Consider the following 20,353-nt stretch of genomic DNA (forward strand, 5'->3'; position numbering starts at 1 on the left):
CCCCCGCGTGGGGAGAAGAGCACGTGGCCATGATATCTCTGCCAATGAGTAGGCACCCTCTAAAACAGACATAGCTGTGATCTCTCTCTCAAAAACGTCTAATGTTACTCTCTAACAATCTCTAGATGATAATGTCTGCTGAACAAACAGGTATTGCTAACTAAACGGAGGCAAGCTACACTCCAACATGTGCTGAGAGGTACAGTGTCTCAGACATAGGCTAGTGCGTGAGTGAGGATGGCCCCGCCCCTCTCCATACTCCTAAGGTCCCGCCTCCCTCCTCCCCTCGGCCCACAGCCTGTCTCTCAGATTTGCACAAATTAATCGGTGCCACAACAGAACTCTAATACTTGGCGCAATGAGAGCAGTCGCAAAATCAACCAGAATATTCATGTAAATTATAGAAAAAAATACAATTTAAATCCATTAAGTAGTTGTCTTGTGAAAATAGCGGACAGACATATAGACAGACACACACACACATGTTTATATATAAAAAGATGTGGTAAAATGGTAAATCAGTCTGTTCCAATCAGGTCATGGATTTAGGAACCTGTTTGTCTCTCTTTCTTGTGCATCTTATTGCCTTCGTTCATCGGACAATCTACCCCTTACATCCCTCTGTGTTTGTGTTTCTTGTGGTTGTTCATCTGACATTGCAGCCCTTCTGTGGACACCAGCTGACATTACACTCTGTTACTGACACCAGACATTTTGTTGTTTTATATATATTGTAAGATTGGACGCTGTGTAGCGCCCGACCCGATACAGATTGGACATGGGAGGCACGCATAAATAAACAAACTTTTATTTTTCTTCAGCTGGAGGGCACATCTTCCCCGTGAACCCTCCATCCAAAACACAGTCCCAAGAAATTAAAGCACACTTCTTCTCTCTTGGGCACCACCACTCCTCTCAGGCAAATTTGTCAAATTTGTCCTCCTCCTCACCCGACTCTGGCCGCTGAGTGGTGGTTGCTGGCTTCTTTTATAGTTCACCCAGAAGTGCTCCAGGTGCTTGATCACCCAGTTCCGGCTGCACTTCCGGGTGTGATGAATATGCTGCCCACACAGGCTGAGGAGTCCCAAACACTGCCAGCCACCTGCCACAATATACATTTCTATTTTCTGTCCTCTACGTGTTTTATTGCATAAAACTGAATCCTACTCTGAAACACACAGCTTTACTGAAGAAGGCTAACTTACTCTTGACCATTTATTTTCTCGCTCTCCTTCAGGTAGTTAAATTCTCATGCAGATAACTATGCCACTGCAGTCTGTACATGTGACGATGCTACTAACCTTACTGCTATTCCTACTTTTATCTTTTACTATTTAAGCAACCATTAAAAAAGATTATCATGTTATTTCCTCTAATCCTTTACAGTATACCTTATTATTTACTGAAACAAACTAGGTTAGTTTGAGAGGATCAATCTGGTTGTTTCTCATAAAGAATATTATTAATAGTGTCAATGCCCTTGTAAGTAAAGGGGAATAAAATAAAAATCATATTTTTTGTTCATAGTATCACTTATGTTATTTTAAATTGTAATATTAAAGCAATGAAGCACTAGAAACAAATATCAAGATAAAATACAGAGACCATAAGACATTAGTCCTCAACAAAAATCTCAAATCAAAAATACTTGGAGTAATCCAAAATTTATTGTAAGATAAAGCAGAATAACCAAGGTAAGTGTCTTAATAAAAATACAAGGGAAAAAGCCAGAAGCACAACTAGAAATTCATTCAACAACCTGAGACATCGCTATGACATCTAATGTTGAAGTAAAATGAATGAGGGCAAATAAATAGATTAATTCGAAGGGTAGAGTAATTTTGGAAAACGTTTACCCAGGCAAACACTGTGATTTATGTCAGTACATTTACATTTATTTGCTTAGCAGACACTTTTAATAGCGACTGAAAACAGAGGTAAACATAATCAAGTAATATTAGGCTAGGGTCCGTTGTTCAGCATGTGTAGCAGGACAGGTAACAAAAGTCGATTGCCATAAGTGAAAAGATGTAATAACTGATAATTTACAATCATAGATTATAATCCATAGAGCAATTAAACTTAAACAAATTAACCTGCAATATTAAAGATCATACAGTATATTTTTTTACTTCAATCATTAGACAGACATTCACAGAACAGATGGGTCTTCAATTGCTTCTTAAACACATTGAGGGAATCAGCAGTACGGTAGCCTGTTCCACCAATTTAGAACTACATAGGAAAAGAGTCCAGATTGAGACTTGATACCACGCATCACCAGACGCTGTCCCCTGGCACATTGAGAGGGTGAGCAGGCGTATAGCACTACACCAGTGTCACTATAAACTCAGGTGCTGACTCATTGACTACTCTGTAGGCAAGCATCAGGGATTTGAACTTAATCCATGCCTCTACAGGGAGCCAATGTGACGACCTGAAGAGAGGAGTGACCTGTGTCTGTCTTGGCTAGTTATAAAACAAAATGGGCCTGCTGCATTCTGGATCATCTGCTATGGCATGATAGCACACACAGGTACTCCTGACAGAAGCAAGTTGCAGTAGTCCAGATGCGACAAGACCAAACCCTGGACCAGAAGTTGTGCTGCATACTCTGTCAGGTGAGGTTTGATTTGCAGATATTGTACAGCGTGAACCTGCATGAACAAGAGACAGTAGAAATGTGGTCAGAAAAGGATAGCTGCTCATCAATCACCACCCCAAGGTTGTGCGTTAAACAGACTGGCTGGCTGAGATTACAAGAAGCTTGTTTTTTTCCAGGTTGAGCTATAGATGGTGGTCCTTCATCCAGGTATTAAAGTTTAGAGAATCTTTAATGCCGCTGGTTAAACTGGGATGTCGGCACATTGTTGTTCAACACACACAGCTTTTAGACTAGCAAACAAACAGAGGAAAAAGTGCTCACTGCTTAATACATTCAGCTTAACAGTACATGACAGACACTGTTCTTGCATAAAGTGGCTAGCAGGAACAGAGAAGGCAGTGCTGTAAAATATTTCCTGAGAGCTCCTACTTAGATCATATACCTCAAATGCTATTAAACAAAAACAGAGACAAAAGTTAATTTTTAAAGCAAATGAAGCCAACAGTTGTATTTCATAATCATAATTTGTATTTATTTTCCCTGGTGAGAGTCTTTGTAGCAAAACTGCACCAGGCTAAACCCAATCATCTTCCTTCAGCCCTCTTTGGGGAATGCCCAGATGTTTTTAGGATGGTCAAATAGTATGATCATTCACATGTTCCCTGTCTGACCCTCAATTTTCTCCCAATGAGCTGCTCTTAGGGCACCTCCTAAAGGAAGGACCCAGCAGACATCATAAGTAAATCCCCAAATCACATCAGCCGTTCCTTCCAATCTGGAAAACCTGCAATTCTATTCTAAAGTCAATGGGTTCTTCAACCTGTCATGGAGAGTGAACCCAGCAAAACCTCTGTGAAACTTCGTTCTGAGACACTTGCACATGTGATCTCATTCTTTCATTTACTATTCAGAACTTGTGACCATAGGCGAGGATTAGTTTGTACTATGACAAGTAAACCTCAAACTTTGACCACAGAGTTTAGCTCCCACCTTATTATCAGAGTTCGGTATAGTGCTTGTGCAACTGCTGGCACCATCTGTGTATATTGTCACACTTGGGTCACAAAGTTGCACAGGTTCACTCAGGGTTTTCAAGAGACAGAAACTTTATTCGAATACTGGCGGAACAAACACAAGTCTCTTTCAGTGGCGATGCGGGCACACTGTCAAAACGGTCGCCACAGCTCCGCCTCTTGATCAAAAGAACACAAAATCTTCCTCCTCAAAGGGGCATGGTTGCTCATGAGCCTCAACTGGAGCAGAGGATGTCTGGAGGAAGAGAGACAAGACAGTGAGATACTAGGACAGCCATGGTACAGTCTTTTAAATGTTCGAAGCCCCGTGTGAGATGCAAAACACGCGGCATGGCAGCAAGCAGCAGGCTACCAGCTGATCCCGCAAAGAGGAGATAAAAAGCTGTGTTTGTCTTCCATTGAATCACTGTTCAAGAGGGGTTTTCCGAGGACTGGCCATGTCCCCTTGGGGCCCTGTTCACCATGTTCACAATATACAACATGCATATAGGAGTGTTGCAGAGCCCCAAATCCCTGACACAAGTATAGACACACAGTACCATCATGTATCAAAAATCATGTATTTATTCACAATGCTAAGTATTATTTACAGGTGTCCTTACCTTGGTGGCATAATGGTTCCTACACCACCCAGCAGAGGATAGAGTAACGTCAGTTGCTCCCTTGCTCTTTCTGTTCTCCTCCACACACCCAAGGCATGTGTTGTCTGTCTCTTCTCCCGAATCTGACTCCCCAATCCAAGTGGGGCATTCTCTATTAACTCTGGACCCAGGAATACTTCCGGAGCTTAATCCATTGCCTACAGGAAACACTACTTTGTCATAGAGGGCCACAACAGTCCTTGTGTCATCACTATCCAGGAGCTTCTTCTGACAGCCGCCACATAACCTAACAGGGCATGGCTATTGGAACACATCTCCCATCTTGCCCTGAGGTCATCCATACTGGGTCACACCAGAGGGGATGTTGCCACCCAGTGTAAACAGGGACACACAGCCCATAGCAAGCTGTTACCTACTGTGCTGTCCTTCCCAGTTCCCAAGTCCATCCCGGATGCCGCTTGATGGCTGTTACACTGTAACATCTTCGATATCCTGGTCCTTGTATAGAAGGGAGATGTTGCCACTCCCTCCTTAAACTTCTGTTATCAAGGCCTCCTGGCCAGATAAGTGAGCAGGGTTCGTACCAACTGGGACGCAGGTTTTTCCCTCACTATATTATATATAGATATAAATTTGTGAAAATTACAGTATGGTGCAGTTGGCAGTAGCGACACAGACACCTAAACCTCCAATATCCCTGACACAAACATTCTCTTATTTTCATAAGATGAAACCCTATGAGTCTGCATACATTTATTTATTTTCTAAACCTTCTTTTTCCATTATTAGGTGTTAGAGGGCTAGAAACTATAACTGGAGCATGAGGCCTAAGGTAAAAAATGAACACTGGATGGGGCAACAGTCCTTCACAGGACACGCAAACATTCATTAATATCAGTCTAATTTTAATTTATTAGTTTGTCATGCAAAGAGAATGCACATAGACACAGAGAAGAGGTGTGAAGTGACAGGGCCTGAAATGAACTTGAGTCCCTGGACAATGAGTTGGCAATACTAACCACTGTGCCACAATGAAAACACATGAAACACATTAATTTGCTATGTACTTGAAAATCAATGCATATGCAGAAAATTTGCAAGGTGGCATTTAGTACTGTATGTTTTCCTTAAAAAGCACATTTTTTAATCGCATTTCTCCTTTAACTTCATATTTTACTGAAAACAGCATTAATTCCACATTTCTAGTTTTTTACTTTTGAATGCACCTGCATTTGTTTGCTCTCCTACAAAATAAACTCCACTGATTAATATGAAATCTAAAGTGACCACATTATACAACAGAAATAACAACAAGATGAAATTAGTATAACTTTCAGTATGTGAGCCCTTGTAGAGAAATGTAGACATCTGCTTGAGAGCCAGGCGACTTTGGCAGAGGTGGAGATTAAGGGTTTAAAAATAGAATTATGTTGTACTAGAAGATGAATATGTAAAGGAAGTAAAGGAATCTACAAAGAGCCTGTTACTCTTTCCACAAAACACCAAGGAGTAGCAGGCAGTACTGCACACTGGCACTGACATGGTACCTATAGAGAACATATACTGCCTTGAAGGACACACACCATAAAAAATTAACTTTACATTTTAACTGTACGTATATTCACATAATGATGATTTCAGTCTTTATAGGAATAGTGAGATTTAACAGTTTCTCAGTCTTAGCACAGCTTCCTCGAAAACCACATAGATCCATGTTTATGATGATTTAAAATTTTTTTTTCTTTGTCATTATTTATGAATACTTTCTTTATCATGCCTTCAAATACAATATTTTAACCTACTGATTATTTTAACATACAGTATGTTGAATAGGGTGATAAGATGGTGACTGCCAAGGCTGAGTTCCATTCCCAGCCTTTCCACTGCCTTTGAAGACAACCATCCATAAGAAATTGAACCCCTGTAGATTTAATTTTTTTCTCCAGCCGTCTGGAGTTTTTTTGTTTTTTCTGTCCTCCCTGGCCATTGGACTTTACTTTTATTCTATGTTAATTAGTGTTCCCTTATTTTAATTCTTATTTATTTAGTCTTTTTTCTCTTTCTTCATCATGTAAAGCACTTTGAGCTGCATTTTTGTATGAAAATGTGCTATATAAATAAATGTTGTTGTTGTTGTTATTTGTAAAGCAAGTGTCAGAGGGAATAAATAATGGGGCAAATCTTGTGATAAAGAGATGGAACTCGAAAGAAAGTTGCCTTTTTATCAGGGAAATGTTGTTCCAAAAATATAAAAATAGGCTGGAGTTCAAAGGTTATAATTTTTATAATCTTATGCATGGTCCAGTGCAACTGACTCGATAAAAATCTGTGTTATGACTTGACGTCTAGCCACCTGTTTATTAAGCCTGCTTAGTCTAATGTCAGGGTTTAGGGTGCAATAATGAAGGCAGAAATCATCAAGGGGGAGACACCATTTCATTGAAAAGCACAATTGTACAAAAAACTTGCTCTCACTGTAAGTGCCAACGTAAATCAGCCAAGAAATCTTCCATACACACATCAAAAGAACAACTATCAAACACAAAGAAAATGAGGAAACTCCATAGTCACAGTGCTGTGAGGTGAGACATTATTAACCCTAGTGCTGAGTTTGTGTTGTCCAAAGAGTGACAAATTTGGTATTCATTATTTGTATAAATCTGATAGAAACTACAATCATAGAGGTACACAGAGTGCACAGTCATTAAAGCAAACCAGTTTAATAAATGTTGGTTCACTAAACTCAGGTATTTTACATGCTATAAACATCATCACATTACGAAGCATATTTTAATCAATCTTTTAGATTGATCAATAGGTTTTATAGACAAACAACATTAAAGTTCTGCTATTCATAATACTGGCTGCTCTCATTCACTGCTTTTTTAAAATCAAATGGTCAGATGTGATGCAGAAGAATTGCAGATTCCATTTTATTCTAATTGAAATCTTCAGTTTGCCTTTAGATGTTCAAGATAAACCAGAGGTGTACTTTATTTACACGTAAACAGCATGTGCACAAGTGTTCATTTGTGATTCATTTCTTAACTTTTTAGTTTATTAACATTAATACCTCAGATATTAAGGATATTTGCATATAGAACAATTTAGAAACTCCACTGAGACTCACAGGATTTCCCTGGAATTAGAAGTCACGGATTTCGAAAAAGTTTGGCATTATTAAAGTCACAAAGTAGACAAGCAGATATTGAAAACATAAACCAGAAAAGAAATTAGTAAACAGATTGGTGTTCTTACATAAACTTCAACAAATTTAAATATTTCTGTTATGAAAGCAACATAATTATTTTGTGGTTTATATTAAGTATAAATGTAGACCAAAATAGTTATCTGAACTTACCAAATGACAAAGCTATACTCGTCATTATGAAATTGGAAAAAATGAATAAACTATAAATAGAATTAAAAAAAAATGTCCATAACCTGGAAGCTCAGTTGATACTATAATTCAAAAAATAAAAACACACAAAGCTGTAATGTTACAGGGCTATAAAAATAGAATATGAATTGACAAAGTGCCACTCGAAATGAAATGACTCAAAAGAGACAAATGCAGGTTCTGTGGCCATAGCCTGGCCATTAATATTAACTGCCACAGGACCTGAAAATCCAGCAACGAGCACCTTTGCATTCCTTCTGAGCCGGGAGAGACAAAGAAATCCACTTCCTTTTATTCTTCCTGGTGAAACCTGGACTTGCACAGAGGTGCTCGTCAAATTTTAATTGGTATTTAACAATTGCTCAATATAACACAGAAACTGAAAACGGTAGTAGGAAAAAGGTATTTGAATACTGTACTACAAAGTGAGGACTGGCTTCTGACTGGAGACAGTGAGGAGAACTGTGTATAACACTGGGATTCAATGGGGTCTTTTCAGATTTATTTATCTGTGTATTGTGTTTTCTCATTAGCTTATTAATAATCAATAGGATGTTTTTCTAGTATTAGGCTGTGGGTGGAGGCGGCAAAAAAAGTAAGAAAGCACGCCCTCTTCCAATGTTTTTTTTCTTATTTTTGCATGTGACTTTTGCATCTTGCTTTATTTTTTGTTGATTATGTAATGAGAAAATATAATTGGTCGTGAGATGTTTGTCACCTGAACAACAACAACATTTATTTATATAGCACATTTTCATACAGATGATGTAGCTTAAAGTGCTTTACAAGATGAACAAAGAACAATTTCTAAAAAAATAAGATTAGTTAATACTAAATAAAACAGAATAAAGGAAGGTCTGATGGCCAGGAGGACAGAAAAACAAACAAACAAAAAATCTGCAGGGGTTGCAGGCCACGAGACCACCCAGCCTCCACTAGGCATTCTACCAAACATAAATGATCTCAATCAGTCCTCATGGTTCTCAGTTGGAAGAATTAGATGATGATGGCCATGTAGACATTTGGCCTTCGACCCATCAATGTGGGGACTGCATGCCACAGAAAACCGGAAAAAGAAATAGCAGAGAAAGTAGGGGTTAGAAGAGATTGTGGAGCCATGATAAACATGATAATTCAATGCATATATAGTATTTTGGGGTTAAACATAAAATGAAGCTATGAGAAAGCCATGTTAAAATAATGGGCTTTTAGCCCTTTTTTAAAGTGCTCCACTGTATTAGCCTGGCAAATTTATATCAGTAAGTTCTTTCAGATTTTAGGTGCATAACAACAGAAGGCTGCCTTGCCACTTCTGTAAGGAGAAGATAGATTTATCTAATTGTAGCACTTGTTTAAAACTAGGAGATTGTTTGATGTCCTGATATATAATAACAATGTATAATTGAAAGAGGGTCCTGGTACTTTATTCCATGACTATATGTAAGAGAAAACACACTACTGTATTCGTGTGTTTTCTGCTCTCACATAGTCTTTCAGTTTTCTACTTTGGAAGTTTATATCTGATTTATATACAGTATACAGGATATGGAATGAGTAATACATTGGACTGACAGAGTAAAGTCAAAAAATGTAATTTTATTTCTGTTTTGCATTTTCTGAAAAAGCAATGTAAAAGTACAACAAAGTGAATGTAACAATGGTTTACCGTGGGATGATTCAGGTAAGGTTACAGCAGAAAAATGAGGAAACAGAATACAAGTTTCTCCATTGAAGTCTAAGTACCAAAATGTAGCAGGATTCCACATCATTTATAGCAGCATTTGAATTAATGGAAAATTAAGTGGAGCTGGAGTATTTCAAAACACTTACACTTTGGTTACTTTTGAATTTTAGTTCATTTGCAGACCATGTAGGATACCTTTTATTTATATATGTATTCATTTTAAAATATGCATAATCCCTTTTTAAATTTACTTTGTTTCATTTACTTGTCCCATTGCATTTACTATAATTTTGCTATGGAGTTTATTGTTATTACTAATGGTATTAAACACTCTGAAACTTCAAAATCAATGTTAGCATTAAATACTTTGAATACTCTACAGAATCAATCAATGTTTTCCCAAGGGCACATTGCAGAAGGAATGTGCGCTACCCATTCTACAGTAGCTGCTAGAAATATATGGTAGTACCTGATGATTCAAAACATCAAATACAAAGTATGTTTATTTTGATATTTTGCATATCTCAGGACAGATAAACAACTTTTTGCGCATGCCTTAATTAACAACTAATGTTTTTTAGAAAATAGGTTTTCAAACTTAAATATGTTTCTTTTATTTAGATGTGCATAGTGTTTGTTGTAGTCAGAAAATTAATAAAGAAAATGCATCCTTGTGTGTGACAGATATTTGCAGTAATACAAATTCAATGTTTTGAACTAAATAGTCTCCACCAGCATGTACTGTAATGTAGCCTGCCAGTGTAATACTTACACTCTTAAAAATAATGGTTCTTTAATGGCATTTTATAGGGTTGTGTGGTTCCTTGTTGAACCATCACTTCACAAAGAACCATTAAATTTTGGAAAGGGTTCTTTGCATATAAAGTAGGTTCTTTGAGCTTTAAAATGAATCCTAATATGTTAGGCAGGAGTAATGGTTAAGACTGTGGACCATGGGTACTGACACTGTGTGACCATGAGCAAGTCACTTCACTTATCTGTGCTCCAATTGAAAAAAAAACAAAAAAAGTAACCCATTATATCTCCCCAATGTTATGTGTCACCTTAGATAAAGGTGTCAGGCAAATCTCTCTATTATAAAAAAAATCTTGAGACGAAAGGAAATTAGACTATTTCCAAGAGATTTTTTTCAAATCCCGCAAGACAAAACTATTGCCAAGAGATTTTATCAAGTCCCGCCCTCCTCTCAACCATTTACGGTTAACGGCCCACGCCCACGGTCCTCTCCTCTCATTCGTGTGAATGCTTTTGTCAGACACAGTTCCTGCGCTCTCAGCTCTTATAAATTTTTATGTTTTCCTCACTTTAAGTTCCAAATAAAAGAAAACTTATTATGTCCAAATGTTAAAAAAGAATTTTATCCCGAAGGGTTATCAACAGAAGAAATGAGTACAGGCGCAATCTTAGCACAGAGAAATTATAAAGTCAAATGAATTTACTGGAAAATTGTCGATTGGTTACACTGCAAATTGGTTAAATGCGTATCAATAGAATATACTGAAACAGTAGGTGCTGATTGTACAGAAGATGAAAACATCAACTTACAATATCTCATAGAATATCTACAACCGTTAGCACCGTCCGGTCTTCCACCTGGCTGAATTACTGTTGAAAGAAGGATGTATCTTCATGTTATTGCATAATTTATGTATGAGTGATGAGTTATGCAATAGGACAAGATAAGTTGTATTCAAAATTGGACAAACAATTCTGACATGTAAAGTTTTAACAGGCGACAAGAAAGGTAATGGAGTGCATCTTGCGCAGAAAACATTAGACACCAAAGGAGATCTTGATATGCGTATGCATGTTTATTCATATTAAAACGTTTACAGTTTCCCATTAGAATAGCTTTTGCCTATGACAATTAACAAATCACAGAGACAAACATTCGAAAAAGTTGGTTTATTTATTGGAGAGAAACAATATTCACTCATGGGCAGTTATACGTTGCGTTGTCACAATGTAACTCTAAACAATCAAACAATCGAATTAAAATTCAAAGTGATATTGACAAAAAGTTCATTCCAAATATTGTGTTTACTGAAGTTTTAAAGGAAAAGTGTAAGTATTTGCGTGTTAATTTCAAAGTCAAACAGAATGAAAACGTATAACACAACACTTACCTCTAACACAACATGAAACATAATTTTCTTTCAATTTACTATTATTTTCGTTTTACTATTTTTTGCTAAGGTTAATAACTTGCTGTATAGTAAAATAGTTAGGTCGATTATGCATATGTAACAATTCCCATGAATGTAACAATCTGTTTAAGTTGTACGTCCGCTTCCACATTTGCAAGCGGCAAAGGGATTGGTAAGCTAAGCGAGCAGGGTGCTGTGCCCCCTAGTAAGCAATAGTAACATGAAATCTTTAATATATATAAGTGCTGGATACTAACAGATCAAGAAACCCTGAACTTATCCTGTGTTATTCTCATTTTATAAGCATGAGCCCATTAGAATTATAAAAATCATGAATAGCTAATAATAGATTTGTAAGGACCCTGTTAAGGATCTTAAGGTTCTTTTTGGATCCTTCATATGGATGGTTCTTTTGGGAACCTAAAATGGTTCCCCTATGGCATTGCTCTGAAGAACCTCTGTGGTAACTTTATTTTTAAGAGTGCACTTCAATTTTTATGTTATAAACATAATGTTATAAACACATGCTATCTCAAAATCTATCCAAACATATTAAGAATTCTGATGTGCTCATTAACCACCCAGACACAGTGACGATGGTGTATGTATAGCTGTATATTCACTAGAGTATAAGGTATGGACAAAGGCAGATGTGGGGGGACATTAAACTAAGAATGGAATGGAACATTTCACCAGTTGCCTTAAGTGTCATAAAAAAACATTATTCCCTCTGAATTTTGAGACAGATTTATAGGAGAACGACACTACAAAACAAAGACATCATATACTGTAAAGTAGAGTGTAAAGAAACATTCGCCAGTACAACTTCTGGCCCATCCATAAAATATAAACTAAAATAAGTGCCTTCTTTTGGTGCCATAAACATTTCAGGTGAAAATCTGTAATGTTTTTTATTATATTAAGTATGTAATATGTAATTTTATCAAAAAGGAGTATAGTATCTCTTGCAGGCTCCTTTTTTGCATCATTAACAATATTTTACCACTCTTAATACCGTCTTGCTTCTCCTGTGAAAATTTTTTATATGAATTTAGCAGTGTCATTTTTTTTACTCATAAGAGACTTCTCATAAGAGAAACTTCTTTGACACAAGCAAACAATAATATATTTTTAACATTAGAATTACCAAAGCCTACGAAAAAAATCATAAACCCGGCCCACCTTAAATCCCTTCGCACCTCTCCATCAGTGTCTTTTGTCTTGTAAATGTGTCGATAAGCACAAGCAGCCTGCTATACCATCACCCCCACCACAGCAGAAAGGGCAAGAAGTTCTCCTATTTCAAGCCTGGTTTATCTGGGAGTGAGCTACCTAGAGTTATATACAGTGCATCTGGAAAGTATTCACAGCGCATCACTTTTTCCACATTTTGTTATGTTACAGCCTTATTCCAAAGTGGATTAAATTCATTTTTTTCTCAGAATTCTACACACAACACCCTATAATGACAACGTGAAAAAGGTTTACTTGAGATTTTTGCAAATTTATTAAAAATAAAAAAATTGAGAAAACACATGTACATAAGTATTCACAGCCTTTGCCATGAAGCTCCAAACTGAGCTCAGGTGCATCCTGTTTCCCCTGATCATCCTTGTGACATTTCTGCAGCTTAATTGGAGTCCACCTGTGGTAAATTCAGTTGATTGGACATGATTTGGAAAGGCACACACCTGTCTATATAAGGTCCCACAGTTGACAGTTCATGTCAGAGCGCAAACCAAGCATGAAGTCAAAGGAATTGTCTGTAGACCTCTGAGACAGGATTGCACAAATCTAAAAGGTTACAGAAAAATTTCTGCTGCTTTAAAGGTCACATTGAGCACAGTGGTCTCCATCATCCATAAATGGAAGAAACTCAAAACCACCAGGACTCTTCCTAGAGCTGGCTGGCCCTCTAAACTGAGCGATTAGGGGAGAAGGGCCTTAGTCAGGGAGGTGACCAAGAACCTGATGGACACTCTGTCAGAGCTCCAGAGGTCCTCTGTGGAGAGAGGAGAACCTTCCAGAAGGACAACCATCTCTGCAGAAATCCACCAATCAGGCCTGTCTGGTAGAGTGGCCAGATGGAAGCCACTCCTTAGTAAAAGGCACATGGCAGCCGCTTGGAGTTTGCCAAAAGGCACCTGAAGGACTCTCAGACCATGAGAAACAAAATTCTCTAGTTTGATGAGACAAAGATTGAACTCTTTGATGTGAATGCCAGGCGTCACGTTTGGAGGAAACCCGGCACCGGTCATCACCAGGCCAATACCATCCCTACAGTGAAGCATGGTGGTGGCAGCATCATGCTGTGGGGATGTTTTTCAGAGGCAGGAACTGGGAGACTAGTCAGGATAAAGGGAAAGATGACTGCAGCAATGTACAGAGACATCCTGGATGAAAACCTGCTCCAGAGCACTCTTGACCTCAGACTGGGGCGATGGTTCATCTTTCAGCAGGACAACGACCCTAAGCACACAGCCAAGATATCAAAGGAGTGGCTTCAGGACAACTCTGTGAATGTCCTTGAGTGGCCCAGCCAGAGCCCAGACTTGAATCCAATTGAACATCTCTGGAGAGATCTTAAAATGGCTGTGCACCGACGCTTCCCATCCAACCTGATGGAGCTTGAGAGGTGTTGCAAAGAGGAATCGGCGAAACTGGGCAAGGATGGATGTGCCAAGCTTGTGGCATCATATTCAGACTTGAGGCTGTAATTGCTGCCAAAGGTGCATCGAAAAAAGTATTGAGCAAAGGCTGTGAATACTTATGTACATGTGATTTCTCAGTTTTTTTATTTTTAATAAATTTTCAAAAACCTCAAGTAAACTTTTTTCACGTTGTCATTATTTGGTGGTGTGTGTAGAATTCGGAGGAAAAAAATTAATTGAATCCATTTTGGAATAAGGCTGTAACATAACGAAATGTGGAACAAGTGATGCGCTGTGAATACTTTCCGGATGCACTGTAGGGTAAATAATTTCATGTGTGTTCCGTGTCTACAACAATCTATGTAACACATCGTTAAAACAGAAACTTTTTCATGTTTTAGTAATAAATGACAAACTGTCGACATGAACTATATAATGTACTAGCAAAATGCCCGTGCTTCGCAGTGGAGAAGTAGTGTGTTAAAAAATTTATGAAAAAGAAAAGGAAACATTTTAAAAATAACGTAACATGATTGTCAGTGTAATTGTTTTGTCACTGTTATGAGTGTTGCTGTCATATATACAGTATATACACACACACACATATAAACATATATATATACATATACAGTAATCCCTCCTCGATCGCGGGGGTTGCGTTCCAGAACCCCCCGCGACAGATGAAAATCCGTGAAGTAAAAACCATATGTTTGTATGGTTATTTTTATATATTTTAAACCCTTATAAACTCTCCTACACTGTTAACATTATTAGAGCCCTCTAGACATGAAATAACACCCTTTAGTCAAACATATCCTCCTCTTCAAAGAATTCGTGTTAGGAGTAGCGAATGTCAGAGAGAGAGAGTGAGAGAAAAGCAAACAATCAAAAAATCAATACGTGCTTTTAAGTATGCCGAAGCACCGCGATAAAGCTGCATTTTTTAGAGGAGCGTCCGTATCCTCTAGGCAAACAGCCTCTGTGCAAACAGCCCCTCTACTCACACCCCCTCCATCAGGCAGAGAGAGTGAGAGAGACAGAGAAAAGCAAACAATCAAGCACCGCGCGGGAAGCATATCGTATATCATTGAGGAGTTTTAGTTAATACGTAATACGTACTCTGATTGGGTAGCTTCTAAGCCATCCGCCAATAGCGTCCCTTGTATGAAATCAACTGGGCAAACAAACTGAGGAAGCATGTACCATAAATTAAAAGACCCATTGTCCGCAGAAATCCGAACCAGTGAAAAATCCGTGATATATATTTAGATATGCTTACATTTAAAATCCGCGATGGAGTGAAGCCGCGAAAGTCGAAGCGGGATATAGCGAAGGATGACTGTATACACATATCTACATATACACATATATATATATACACATAAATATACACACACACATATACATATATACATATACACACACACACATACATATATACTGTATATACACACATACATACATAAACACACATATATATATATATACACACAGACACATATATATACATATATATATACATATCTACATTCAAGGCATTCATAGTCTGAATCCAGGTAACGCTTCTGGTTGGTCAGCAAGTCAGCTAACGACCACCACGGTGCCCTCTTTCAGTTGCGAGAAGCAGATCATAGAATGGTTGAAATAGTTTTTACTGTCAAATAATGCAGAGTACGCAACACGTGTTTCACCCTAATTCTGGGCTCATCAGACGTACACACTCACTGCATTCCCTCTCGGGAATCGAACCTTGGGCGTCAGCGGCGAAGCCTCACACGTTGCCCCACGACGTGTGGTTCGTTTATTTGACAGTATGTAGATCGGGGTAATTACATTCAAGGCATTCGTTGTCTAAATCGCAGTCTGACTGTGTGGGTGGTTACCTACCAGGTAACGCTTGTGGTTGGTCAGCAAGTCAGCTAACGTCCGCCACGGTGCCCTCTTTCAGTTGTGAGAAGCAGATTATAGAATGGTTGAAATAGTTTTTACTGTCAAATAATGCAAAGAGTACGCGGCACGTGTTTTTCCCTAATTCTGAGCTCATCAGGCATACACTCTCAATCTACGTACTGTCAAATAAACGAACCACATGCCTTGGCGCAACGTGAGAGGCTTTGCCGCTGACGCCCGAGGTTCGATTCCCGAGAGGGAGAGCAGTGAGTGTGTATGCCTGATGAGCCCAGAATTAGGGTGAAACACGTGTCGCATACTCTTTGCATTATTTGACAGTAAAAATTATTTCAACGATTCTATGATCTGCTTCTCGCAACTGAAAGAGGGCACCGTGGCGGATTTTAGCCGACTTGTTGACCAACCACAAGCGTTACCTGGTAGGTAACCACCCACAGAGTCAGATTGTGATTCAGACTACGAATGCCTTGAATGTAATTACCCCGATCTACATACTGTCAAATAAACGAACCACACGCCGTGGCGCTACGTGAGAGGCTTTGCTGCTGACGCCCGAGGTTCGATTCCCGAGAGGGAGTGCAGTGAGTGTGTATGCCTGATGAGCCCAGAATTAGGGCGAAACACGTGTTGCGTACTCTTTGCATTATTTGACAGTAAAAAGTATTTCATACATATCTACATATATATATACATATCTACATATATATACATATCTACATACACTCACCTAAAGGATTATTAGGAACACCATACTAATATGGTGTTTGACCCCCTTTCGCCTTCAGAACTGCCTTAATTCTACGTGGCATTGATTCAACAAAGTGCTGAAAGCATTCTTTAGAAATGTTGGCCCATATTGATAGGATAGCATCTTGCAGTTGATGGAGATTTGTGGGATGCACATCCAGGGCACGAAGCTCCCGTTCCACCACATCCCAAAGATGCTCTATTGGGTTGAGATCTGGTGACTGTGGGGGCCACTTTAGTACAGTGAACTCATTGTCATGTTCAAGAAACCAATTTGAAATGATTCGAGCTTTGTGACATGGTGCATTATCCTGCTGGAAGTAGCCATCAGAGGATGGGTACATGGTGGTCATGAAGAGATGGACATGGTCAGAAACAATGCTCAGGTAGCCCGTGGCATTTAAACGATGCCCAATTGGCACTAAGGGGCCTAAAGTGTGCCAAGAAAACATCCCCCACACCATTACACCACCACCACCAGCCTGCACAGTGGTAACAAGGCATGATGGATCCATGTTCTCATTCTGTTTACGCCAAATTCTGACTCTACCATTTGAATGTCTCAACAGAAATCGAGACTCATCACACCAGGCAACATTTTTCCAGTCTTCAACTGTCCAATTTTGGTGAGCTCGTGCAAATTGTAGCCTCTTTTTCCTATTTGTAGTGGAGATGAGTGGTACCCGGTGGGGTCTTCTGCTGTTGTAGCTCATCCGCCTCAAGGTTGTGCGTGTTGTGGCTTCACAAATGCTTTGCTTCATACCTCGGTTTTAACGAGTGGTTATTTCAGTCAAAGTTGCTCTTCTATCAGCTTGAATCAGTCGCCCCATTCTCCTCTGACCTCTAGCATCAACAAGGCATTTTCGCCCACAGGACTGCCGCATACTGGATTTTTTTTTCCTTTTCACACCATTCTTTGTAAACCCTAGAAATGGTTGTGCGTGAAAATCCCAGTAACTGAGCAGATTGTTAAATACTCAGACCGGCCCGTCTGGCACCAACAACCATGCCACACTCAAAATTGCTTAAATCACCTTTCTTTCCCATTCTGACATTCAGTTTGGAGTCCAGGAGATTGTCTTGACCAGGACCACACCCCTAAATGCATTGAAGCAACTGCCATGTTATTGGTTGATTAAATAATTGCATTAATGAGAAATTGAACAGGTGTTCCTAATAATCCTTTAGGTGAGTGTATATATATATATATATACACATACATACATTCACATATAAATATACATATCTACATATATATTGTAATGGATGGCCGGCCATTTATCCCGGCCAATACCCCCAAGCCGCCAGGTGGAGCCCTCCTTGCAGCGAGGAGGTCCCCAGAAGACCAGCAGGGCATCATGGACATTGGAGTTTTTATGTAAAGCCCTGCTGGGTGTCGTGGGGGCCACAGGAGGGAGCTGCAGGGAGGACTGAGGGCTTCTTCGTGCCCTGTGACCCGGAGGTTCGTCACAGGAAGAGCGACGGACTTCCGGGTTGAAGAAAGGGACTATTTACCCTGACCGGAAGGGAAAAGGACTTGTGGACTATTGGGCAGAAACACTTCCAGGTCAGGGATTATAAAAGGACTATGGGAACTCCCAGACAACGAGCTGAGCTGGGTGGAAGTGTGGCAACGCGTCTGGGAGCTGGAGGATTGGTTATTTGTGTATTATTGTGGTTTATTAGTGATTTATATGAATATTGTGGAGGAGAGTGTGCTTTGTACACTGTGGAAGAAAAATAAAGTCAACTTGAGGACTTTTACCTGGTGTCTGGAGTCGTGGACAGGGGTTCAAGGGAGCGAGGGCGCCCCCTATCGTTCACAATATATATACTGTATATAGCAAAATCCCCGTGATTCGCAGCTGCGAGGTACTGTTTTAAAATTTTTATTAAGAAGAAAAGAAAACCTTTTTAAACTGAGGGAAAATATACCAATAACTATTTGTTAAGGATCTCTTTGTATACCACGTTGTCAGTTCAGCACTCCGGTTGTAATATGACCAAGCTGTGCGAGCTTACTCTTGAGAATGCAATGCATAGTTGTCCAGGAGAAAAGCAATCTTGCCTCAAATCAATGGCAACCTTTTGTAGGGTCTTTCCCTAAGACTTATTAATTGTCATCGCGAAGCAGAGCCTTACTGGAAATTGGAGGCATTTGAATTGAAATGGGAGATCAGAGGGTATAACAGGGATGCGAGTGTGGAGAAACTCTAGAGACAGTGTGTGTATTAACTTGTGGATTTTTCTGTGAGTATTTGGTGGCAGCATGATGAAGTTGCTTCCGCAAGACCGCGTTAGCTGTGGAGCTCAGCTCGGAGCAAAATGAAGTGAATGAAATGAGGTGACTGGGAGGGGAGATGATGACATGACTCCCCAGCCCACCTTAACTGTCAATCCCTCCACAAACACAGTCTCTTGGATTGTGATGTCCACGTCTTTATTTAATGTTAGCTCAGACCCGGCACTTAAAAGTTTCTCTCGCACTTTTGCTGATTTTGAGCCAATTATTCTATCCCTGACGATCTCAACTCTCCTTTATATAAATCAGTAAAGGAGATAGAACTACAACGTAGGAAAAACAACGTCAAGACCGCGTCAGGTTCTTAGCTCAGCTCGGAGCGAAATTAAGTGAATGAAATGAGGTGAATGGGAGGGGAGATGATGACGTGACTCCCCCACCCGCCTTAACTGTCAGTCCCTCCACAAACACAGTCTCTCGGAACTTGCATAAGCACAGTCGTTCACCAGCAATTTTAACTTAGTTACAAAGTGATCAAAACTCTCGAACCCTGCGTCCTCTCATTAAACTTGTATCTCGCAAATATCGTATTAGTCGTGGGCATGACAAATGGTAGCGGCAGCCTGTCTATGAACTTAATTTAAAATTTAGGTTTACACTGTGCTTTGATTCCGAAGTAGCTGCACTCATGAATATGCTTGTATGCGTCACTCGCTTCATATTCTTTTCCTACCTTCCCAATTGTGTAATGCGTTTTTTGAACAGGTTTGATCCATTGAAGTGATCACTCGCACTGCGTTCAGTCAGTTCACGTGAGCCGCTCTTTTTTCTGATCTTGCGATGTCCACGGTTTTATTTAATGTTAGCTAAGATCCAGCACTTAAAAGTTTCTTGCTACAGCAATTTTAACTCCGTTACAAAGTGATCCAAAGTCTCGTTTATACCTCGTGTCTTCTCATTAAACTTGTATCTCGCGAATATGGTATTTGTCGTAGGTATGACAAATGGCAGCGGGAGCGTGTCTATAAACTTAATTTAACCTTACGGTTTACACCGTGCTTTGTTTCCGCAGTAGCTGCACTTATGAATATGCTTGTATGCGTCACTCGCTTCATATTCTTTCGCTGCCTTCTCAATTGTGTAATGTGTTTTTTCTTCTGCGCTCTTTGGAGCTCTTCCTTGTTTTCTACGTACTGCGCTCAAAGTCAGTTCACGTGATTATGTGGGAGGCGTGATGATGCGAGACGCAACTCTGCCCCCCACGGCCATTGAGCCGCAGTCTATTACAGTATATGGATAAAAATAGGAA

Source organism: Polypterus senegalus, chromosome 5 (assembly GCF_016835505.1).
Source record: "Polypterus senegalus isolate Bchr_013 chromosome 5, ASM1683550v1, whole genome shotgun sequence".
In the NCBI taxonomy this organism is placed as follows: Eukaryota; Metazoa; Chordata; class Cladistia; order Polypteriformes; family Polypteridae; genus Polypterus; species Polypterus senegalus.